This window comes from Staurois parvus, unplaced genomic scaffold (genome assembly GCF_062004578.1).
Source record: "Staurois parvus isolate SC_StPar_1 unplaced genomic scaffold, SC_StPar_1.0 ptg000422l, whole genome shotgun sequence".
Taxonomy (NCBI): domain Eukaryota; kingdom Metazoa; phylum Chordata; class Amphibia; order Anura; family Ranidae; genus Staurois; species Staurois parvus.
Genome location: NW_028318218.1, coordinates 1,445,661 through 1,456,181, shown reverse-complemented (window position 1 = coordinate 1,456,181; position 10,521 = coordinate 1,445,661). Strand labels below are relative to the sequence as shown.

General features: G+C 41.4%; 1 protein-coding gene across 1 annotated transcript in view; it reads right to left on the bottom strand.

Annotated features, from left to right (window-relative positions):
* The window catches only part of ARHGAP42 (Rho GTPase activating protein 42), a 470,299-nt gene that overhangs the window by 198,994 nt on the left and 260,784 nt on the right, over positions 1 to 10,521 (bottom strand). The gene's annotated exons all lie outside the window — the stretch shown is intronic.

Below are 10,521 nucleotides of genomic sequence, written 5' to 3'. Positions count from 1 at the left end.
TTAGTTTAGTCTTAGCTAGACACCCTCTATTTCCTCCATGTTCCCTCTGCCAGTGTTAGTTATTCACAGAGACAGGGCTCAGAAAAGTCAGTGTGAAGTAAAACTGAGTTGCATTCAACGGATGTGTCTTATTGGAGAGTTAAAGGATAAGTTCACCTTTTGGACAAAAATAATAAATGTAAATTTTTTTTGAAGGGAAAAAAATGTGCATTTGTTATTTTTTGTCCAAAAGAGCCTGGAAAGCATTGCACCAGCAATCAGTAAATTGTTGATGCCATGCAGGTCTCCTGCAAACCTGTCAGATTGTCTGCTTGCTGTACGGGAAGCTTGAATGAACTACCACAGCTCCATGGTAGTTGATTGTAAATTACAAGCTCACAGACGCTAAGGCTGTCGGGACTTGCAGTTCATTTATTCACAGAAGACCATGAATGATGTGGCCGTTTGGGCGGCGCCCCGCGCGGCCACACTGTTTTCAAATCTGACAGATTATACAAGGAGAAGTTACCCTGCACTATCTGTCAAAGGGAGGGGGGTGGGGAGGCGGGCACAGCTGCAACTATGGGAACATGTTCAATGTTCCACCCTAAAAACATGTTCCCAAAGGTGAACGTATCCTTTAAGTTGCCTTTGGATGGTGTCAAGCCAGCAGGTAACCACACTATCTCGACAGGATGGATCTAAGGAGGTACACTATATTGCCAAAAATATTAGGGCGCCTGCCTTTACACACACATGTACTTTAATGGCATTCCAGTAGTCTGTAGGGTTCAATATTGAGTGGGCCCACCATTCACAGCTTCAACCGTACAAGGAAGGCTGTCCACAAGGTTTAGGAATGTGTCTATGGGAATGTTTGACCATTCTTCCAGAAGCTCATTTGTGAGGTCAGGCACTGATGTCGGAATGAGGTGGTCTGGCTCACAGTCTCCATTCTAATTCATCCTATCACGGTACCACGCTTGAATTCACTGAGCTCCTGACAGCGACCCATTCTTTCACAAATGTTTGTAGAAGCAGTCTGCATGCCTAGGTGCTTGATTTTATACACCTGTGGCCATGGATGTGATTGGAACACATGAATCCAATGATTTGGAGGGGTGTCCCAATACTTTTGGCAATATAGTTTATGTTAATGCATACAATGACATTTGAAATTGAACAATAGTTGTTGATGGATCTAAAGGAGTTTGTACAATCTGATTCCATCACGTATAGTCACTTTAGGACTAGAGAAATTGTGAGTGCCAGTTGGGTGTCTCAATCACTGTGTGTGGCCCAAGATGTGTGTGCATGGAAATAAAAATAAAGGCAAGATAATAGCAAGCAACTTCAGAGTGATAGAAGAACAGATTTCATTTCTCGCTTCTTCAGTACCCTGCAATGTGATTTTTCGGAGATAAACTTTTAAGCACCTGCTGTTTCAATTCCATCCACACAGCCTGTTTAATATGGAGGAAGTGAGGCAGGCTGGGCCATTTAGCACATTCCAGGGCTGAATGTTGGATCCACTTCTGCCGCACATCGTTCTGTTATTGCACTCAATGCGAAAACAAAAGGGAATTTTCCTTCGGCTCTTGAAATCCAATCTTCCCTGAATCTTTCAGGAGTCTTGAGGTCACTTGTTAGTCATCACAAAGGAAAACATCTAAAGGAGAACTCTACCAAGTACACAGCTGGTAAATAACATAATCCTGGTAAAATGTCAGCAAACCTGATGACTTTTTTTGCTGCTAAAAGCAGTTGTATATTTTTTGATGTTTTATACCCCTCGCCAAAGAGAAGGATTTCTGAGTAATACCTTGTTGTAAATGATGTGTGAATGCCTTTAAAGCCCAACTGAATTTTCGGTTTCGGTCAGCTAAATACATTCCAGGTGCATCAAAATAAAAGCATGCAAAGTCTTACAAATTGTTTTCTTTAGAAAGTAGCAACAGTCTATGTGCAAAAGCCTATTCTGTACAGCATGCTGTAAAGAAGGACCTTCGCTCTCATTGTGGAAACAGCGGTGTCTTTACAGAGGTGTCTTTACAGAAACGCTCTCTGCTTAGTCCGACCTATGGCTCTACAATCAGCAAAGCTCATGTTCTGTACTGATTGAACAGCATTCACTCTGACTTAACAAGGTTTGTGTTGGACTTCTGCAGAGAGACCACTGCTTCTACAGACAGCAAAGGCCTTCTCTACAGCATGCTGGCAGGTGACAGGATTTTCTACTGAAACTGTGGCTGTTATCTAAAGAAAAGCAACTTTAAGAATATGCTTACCTTTTGTTTTAATGTACCTGGAATGTGTTCAACTGAAGTTCACTTAGGCAGTAAACAGATATACACACAACATTACATTGACATCCTTTTCGAGGGACTTACTTGCATATGTATTGCAAAAAGGCGTTGAAAAATACCCTTTTTAACATTTCTTCAGTTGCTTCCAGGTTTTTGGCCAAGGCCAAAATAATGTCATACATCCCAGTAGTCTTCATAGGCATTTTTTAATTTCATCTGAAGGAGGGGAGGAAGGGCTTTCTCAGATAAGCACTCCCTTCTGCCAGCATGCCTGTGCTAAGGGCAGATGGATTCCAGTAAGTAAATGCCACATTAATCATCTGCCCTTACTCAAGATGAAAGTTGCTAGAAATGTTAGGAGAATGTTTTTCAAAGTGATTTCTTGGCAAAATAAAGCATGGAGACATGAATGGATGGGTAAGTTTGCTTTGAAAATTAAAGTGAATTAAGTATTAAAAAGGAATTAAATAGTTTGTGGTGCTCAGATACAGTTGAGTTCCACTTTAATATGCAAACTTCATTTATAAAACTGGGTTTGTGTACCTAAATTATCATAGAAGACTACAAACAATCCACAACTGTAGCTCATTCAGTGCATAGTGCATTCTCTACCACCACCAACACAGACTTCAGATCTCTTTCCACATCTCCACAAATGTCAAATCATTTTAAGGCTCCATTCATGCGACTTTGGACCCGTAAAGTTGCTTGACAAGTTGCATCCCATTATTTCAATGGCACCGTCTGGATCAATGTGACTTAAAGACTTTGAAAAGGTTCCTGTGACTTTGATGCGACTTGAGAGTATAAGTGTGAATGGAGCCTAAGTCATGGTCAGCTTTTAGGAAGCAAGACACATTGGATTTTGTAATCGGGCAGTAATGCTTGTGCCTGATACATGCCGTTTCCCAATATATAGTTAGTCTGGCTGAAAAAAGACAAAGGTTCATTCAGTTCAACCATTAAAAAAAAGTTATAATCCTACACCTACAGTTGATCCAGAGGAAGGCAAAAAAAAGTCCAGCAAAGCATGACCCAATTTGCTGCTGTAGGGGAAACAATTCCTTCCTGATCCCCCGAGAGGCAATCGGATATTCCCTGAATCAATTTTACCTGTAAATATTAGTATCCAGTTCTATTCTGTGTATCCAAGAAAGAACCCAGGACTTTTTTAAAGCAATCCACTGACCTGGCCAGAGCCAACTCTTGAGGAAGTCTATTCCACATTTTCACAGCTCTGTGAAGATTAAATTTCTTTTCCTCCAGATGTAAAGAGTGCCCCCTTGTCCTCTGTGATGACCTCAGGGTGAATAACTCTACACTGAGTTCACTATATGAACCACTGATGTATTTATACATGGTGATCATATCCCCCCTTAATCTTATCTTCTCAAGAGAGAATACATTCAGTTCCTCTAATCTTTTCTCATAGCTGAGCCCCTCCATGCCTCTTATCAGTTTGGTTGCCCTTCTCTGCACTTTCTCCAGTTCCCCAATGTTCTTTTTGTAAATTGGTGCCCACATTGAACTGCATATTCCAGATGAGGTTTTACTAATGATTTGTACAGGGTAATATGATCTCTATCTCTCTCTGTGGAGTCTATACCTCTTTTAATACAAGAGAGGATTGTCTCCAACTGCTGTCAATAAAATTTTGTGAGGAGGAACTGGGGAATGGGGTGGGGCTGAGCAGCACTGTGAGTGTCTATGGGCGCATATAGGGAGTGCGCTTGCAGCTGTGCCCCCATAGCAAGTGGCTTGCTATGGGGGCACACACAGAAGAGGAGGAGCCACGAGTGCTGGCGGGGACTGTAGTGCCAGCAACCCCAGAAGAGGAGATTCAGGGCCGTTCTGTGCAATACAATTGCAAAGAGCAGGTAAGTATAGCATGTTTATTATAAAAAAAAATTAACCTTTACAACCACCTTAATGTTGCGATTATTTTCCTGTGAGGAATGTTGATGACTGTTAGTTAAATACTCTTTAAGATGTGTAGGCTGTTCTTTTGAATATTTACTGGAACCTGAGTTGCTTGTTATATTTTAAATATGTGGTCTGCAGTTAGCGGTATCTGGATTCTGGAGGGTGCTCAGTAATGTATTTCAAGGGCAACAGTACAACTAAAAAAAGTTCCCAATAAGCATCAGGCAGTAAGCTGTAAACAATGGGCAAGGTCTGCGGTGGCTGGCCCATGGAAGACCATACCCACTTTTCTGAAGCCTGTAGTGTGCTAATAGGGACAACGGAGGAGAAAGATGTGCATCTAGGATGTCAAGTTCTTGTTCAATATTTTTATTAGATTGATAGAAGAGTGTACAGTCATTATTCAGAACAATCCAAAAGTAAGCTGCTATATACACTCTAAGGCTCCATGCACACTGGGATTAAAAAAATGCTAGTTCCCCTGGCAGAAAAAAATGTTCGTATAGAGAGTTTTGTACAGGGGTTTAGGAGAGTTTAAAAGCTTTAGAAGTTCAATGCATGTCTTGCTAAAAAAACACATATACCAATTGTTAAAATTATACAGTTACCATTGTATCCACATCTTTCTGTATATAGTTACCCACAATAAAACTCCCATTTTATGACAATGCACTACAATTCACTGTATATGTATATGGTCATTTATTCTGAATGGCACGCTAACACATGCGCACAGCGGCAACCAATGTACGCTTTTCAGTACAACACATTGCAAATATGTGAATATATAGTACATGTGTTGCGATGTGATGGGTTACCAAAAACGAGTGCAGGTCCTTTTTTGCATTCAGTTTGCCATGGAAAAGGTACAATTTAACAAAACAAAATCACCTAGTCCAGTGCTTCTGGCTAGTAGCACAAATCATAAACCATAGTAACAACTTCCTTATGTAAGGTACAGATATACGTTTACCAGCAACCACCCTCTTTCTCTCCCTCCAATAAAAAGCTGAACATGTGCCAGATATACAGAGCCCAAGGGTCAGGGTTGATCAATCTGCATAACCAAAAACCGAAAGGGAACAGAGATTTACTCAACGTAAAAAGGCACAGGACCAGCCAGGGGAAGCCCTACAGACCCCCAGCTGGGGGCAATGAGTATTATGAGAAGCCAGGTCAATACATTCAGAAGGTCCTCATCTCAAAAGGGGGGATCAATCCGCAACAGCACTTCCCACCTCCATCATCTATGTTGTAATAAAAGAGTGTACTCCAGAGGACTCCAAAGAGTGGAGATGCAGGGACACATAAATGCTTTTGTAAACTAAACTACTCACACATTGTTTAATCATTAGAATGTATTTAATTTAAGCAACTGCTCCAAATCCCAGTGAACTTCCTGGGACATTTCATTCATAGGCAGCCTTATAGAGACAAAGTGATGAGTATATCAAACCCTTCTAGGAAGCCATTGTTGGAGGGTCTGGCTTTTTCCAATGATCATTCTTCAGGCATAGAACAAAAAAATGTGTACAAAGTTCTAGATGTGATGTAGAAGCTATTTGCTTTTCACATGTTGAAGCTCATTAAGAACAATTCAAAGTAAATGAGGTGCTTTAATACAACGAGGGTCAACCCACAAAAAAAAACAAAAAACTTGCTGATGTGCTTAGAGTGATGTGAACAGGCCCCTTATGTAAACACTAAGAATAGCTATTTAAAAAGATATAAGCAGTCTTAGATGAATAAAGGTAACTTTTATGGGATCTGAGAACACAGAGCCATCCTTAGGAAAGCACTAAGCATGGCACTCTGTCATCCAGTAACTGACATGTGTTGACTGAAGCTGCAAATTAGTGTGCCACCTGTATGTTTGTGTGCAATTACTGTCTGGTGTCTGTAAGATATTCCTTTCCAAAAGTGACACCAATTACAGGTATTCAGGCTGGTAGCAATAATGTGCAAAGCTCTGCTAGCTAGCTGGAAATCTGATCATTACATATGTACAAAATAAATCATGTTCCTTACTACCCTACCTGTATGAATGGGGTGCAGCTCTGAAATTCTCTGGCACTCTGCCTCTAGGGGTGGACACCAAGCAGGTACCATGCATAGGAGACCAGAGAAATATTACCAATGCACACATTCCTGGAAAAAGGTTATCAGTTAAGTGAATGCTGCAGTGACCACTGGTTGTAGACCAGAAACACTCAGAGCAAAGAATATGTCACCAGCACACCAAGAATCTCCAAAAAGGCTCCAACGCTTTATCTGACAACATTGCAGCAAAAAACAGAGACCGCGACATTTCGGGACCATGCAGGACCCCTTCATCAGACATATAGGAGAAGCCAAGTTGCTGGGATACATGTGGGCAGGTAAATATTTACAACAGGCCAGCTTGACATAGACCATACCTTGCCTATCCCCCTTAAAGTGTGCTACCCACCCTTGGCAACCCAGTATGGGAATCACGAACCTCGAAACACCAGAAAGCTGATTGAGGAAGAACAAACTCCTCCCTATTTTAAGAAATGTCTGAGCAGGCCCGCCAAAGGCTCCTGTGTTACAATAAGACTGGCCCCTGCAAACATTTGGTACCAAGGCTTAATGGGTTTAAGATAACCTTATTTCAGTCCCTTTAAAAGAACCAGTGGACCACATTATTACCAACGTAAAATACATTAAGTTATTAGTGCTTAATATAAACATTGATTCAATCATTATTGTTGACCTTTGCTTGAGTTGTTCAAATTATATCTGCTGTGTTATTCAATTATTTCAAATCATAAAGCATCTAATGGAAAGGCTGAAGATAGGTGTCTTTCCAATGGTGGATAATAGAGTATCATGGAGGCCTCATTACATTTAATACTTTACAGATTATTTATTAAGCTGAAATAACACCAGGCTGCGGTATCTCGGTTTAATAAGTAATCCCAGTTTCATATTATTATCTAGCTTTGATTCTGATCTTATAAGTATCATGATACTAAACCGAGATGATTACAGAAGGGTCATGTGCAGTTCAGTGTAACGGACTGACAAAAAGAGTGGAAAAACTGTTTATCTTTGAAGAAAAACTATATCTAGTTTTTTTTTACATGCTCCTGCTTTAAAGTGAACCTGCCATCTACACACAAAAGAACATGACACCTGAGTCTGTTTAAAAATGACAGGCGAGTTGGATCACACACTGACTTCTTAGCTCTCTTATGGACTCCAGCAGAAGATCTCTGCCCCAGAATTCCTAGCTCTGACCCTACTGTGGCCCCTGTGTAGGGATTTCCTGTTAATTTAATTTCAGTAAATGTAGCAGGAAGTGTGAACCTAGTAAAGAACAGACTACAAGCAACAGCATGGAAAAACTATTACATCTCCTTAAGAACCTTTCAGTCATACCCAAATAATTTGAGACCTCTTGTAGACTGATATTCACTGTGGAACTTCCAGTGTGCAGACCACCTTTTTACCTGTTTTTCATTCCACTAACCATCACTAGTTATGCTACCACTATAACCGCTAAACGATTAGGCATATTTATTGGGGTCATATTGTGTGCTAGCCACTTTTGTTGGGGCCAGGCTCCAAGAGAGCTTGTGCTTTACACATTCTATGGTGACCTGGAAGGACCGTCCATTACTTTTGGGCCCCTATGTTGTAGCACAAGCTTCATTCTCAATGTGATGGTCCATGGGGTAGATAGATAGATAGATAGATAGATAGATAGATAGATAGATAGATAGATACCTGGCCATCATACCAACACACAAGAGTCTGTTGGACATCCCATTTGAAAAGACACTAATGTGGAGTAACTCACCTGTGTAGGCTTACCACAAACCGTTGGAGAGTATCTGTGGACATTTGTGCCCATTCAGCCAAAAGATCATTCAAAAGGGCTGACTAGCAATCAACATTCCAATTCATCTCAATGTTTTCAACCAGGTTGGGGTCAGGGCTTGTCAAGGCCACTTGATTTCCATCAAACCAAATTCATCAAGCCTTGGGGTTGATTTATTAAACTGAAGCGTGCAAAATCTGGTGTAGCTCTGCAGAGAAACCAATCAGCTTCCATTTTTTTTGTCAAAGCTTAAGTGAACATGCTGAATTTAGAAGCTGATAGGCTACCATGCACAGCTGCATAGATAGATAGCTAAATGTGAATAAAGGAGCCAGGGTACAGGTGATCTTATTTACTTTTGATTGACAGAGCACAACAGTGGGTGGATGTGAAAGTCGGTATTGGACTGAATTGCAGCTTTCAATTCGCCTGCTGCCATTTAAAAGTAATGCAGACCTGAAGATGGACTAATCTCTCAGTTCCTTACCAGGATCTACCCACCCCTAGTACAGAAATCCTTGGGCATGCACCTGGCATTGTGAGGGGTGACGTGTCCAGTATGGAACCCTTTATGAATTCCCAGTCTTAGTCTGTAGGGTTCAATACTGAGTTGGCCCACCATTTGCAGATATAACAGCTTCAACTCCTCTGGGAAGGCTGTCCACAAGGTTTAGGAGGGTGTTTATGGGAATGTTTGACCATTCTTCCAGAAGTGCATTTGTAAAGTCAGGCACTGATGTCGGTCGAGAAGGCCTGCCTCACAGTCTCCGCTCTAATTCATCCCAAAGGTGTTCTATTGGGTTGAGGTCAGGACTCTGTGCAGGCCAGTCAAATTCCTCCACCCCAACATCACTCACCCATGTCTTTATGGACCTTGCTTTGTGCACTGGTGTGCAATCATGTTGGAACAGGAAGGGGTCATGCCCAAACTGTTCCCACAAAGTTGGGAGCATGCAATTGTCCAAAAAGTCTTGGTATGCTGATGCCTTAAGAGTTCCTTTAACTGGAACTAAGGGGCCAAGCCTAACCCCTTAAGGCAACCCCACACCATAATCCCCCCTCCACCAAACTTTACCCTTAGCACAATGCAGTCAGGTAAGTATTGTTCTCCTGGCTACCACCAAACCCAGACACATCCATCGGATTTCCAGACAGAGAAGCGTGTTTCATCACTCCAGAGAACACGTCTCCACTGCTCTAGAGTCCAGTGGTGGCATGTTTTACACCACTGCATCCGACACTTTGCATTGCACTTGGTGATGTAAGGCTTGGATGCAGCTGCTCGACCATGGAAACCCATTCCATTAATCTCTCTACGCACAGTTGTGCTAATCTGAAGACCACATTAGGTTTGGAGGTCTTTAACTATTGACTCTGCAGACAGTTTGCAGCTTCAGCATGTGCTGACCCCGCTCTGTCATTTACTTGGCCTACCACTTTGTGGCTGAGTTGCTGTTGTTCCCAGCTGCTTCCACTTTGGTATAATACCACTAACAGTTGACCGTGGAATATTTAGAAGCAAAGAAATTTCACACATGGACTTATTGCACAGGTGGCAACCTATCACGGTACCACGCTTGAATTCATTGAGCTCCTGAGAGCAACCCATTCTTTCACAAATGTTTATAGAAGCAGCCTGCTTGCCTAATTGCTTGATTTGATACACTTGTGGCCATGGAGGTGAATGGAACACTTGAATCCAATGGGGTGTTTCAAAACTTTTGGCAATATAGTGTATATAGATATACCCTATATACACTCACCAGCCACTTTATTAGGCACACCTGTTCAATCAGTCAATCACATGGCAGCAACTCACTGCATTTAGTCATCTAGAAATGGTGAAGATGACTTGCTGAAGTTCAAACTGAGCATCAGAATGAGGAAGAAAGCGGATTTAAGGGACATTGACCGTGGCATGATTGTTGGTGCTAGGCGGGCTGTCTGAGTATTTAAAAAATGGCTGGTCTACTGGGATTTTCATGCACAACCATCTCTAGTGTTTACAGAGAATGGTCCAAAAAAGAGAAAATATCCAGAGAGCGGCAATTGTGTGTGTTGATGAAAATGCCTTGCTGATGTCAGAGGAGAATGGGCATTCAATTTCAACTGTGACAGTTAGATGGTAGGGTTAGAATTTGGCGTAAACAACATAAAAGCATGGTTCCATCCTGCCTTGTAGCAATGGTTCAGGCTGGTGGTGTTGGTGTAATGGTGTGAGGGCTACTTTCTTCGCACTAGCAAGGTGTACCTAATAAAGTGGCCGGTGAGTGTATATATATATATATATATATATATATTTTTTTTTTTTTTTTTTTCTTCCCTGTAAAAGCTTTGGTTACGTTTTGCAATGAACAGGTAATTGTTCCGCTTATTATAAAATCCTGAATTGTTCAATACTTTCATTTTCTAATTGAAGCTTTCATTGCAAAACACCAATTACTATGAAGGAATGTAAAGAACCCGTCG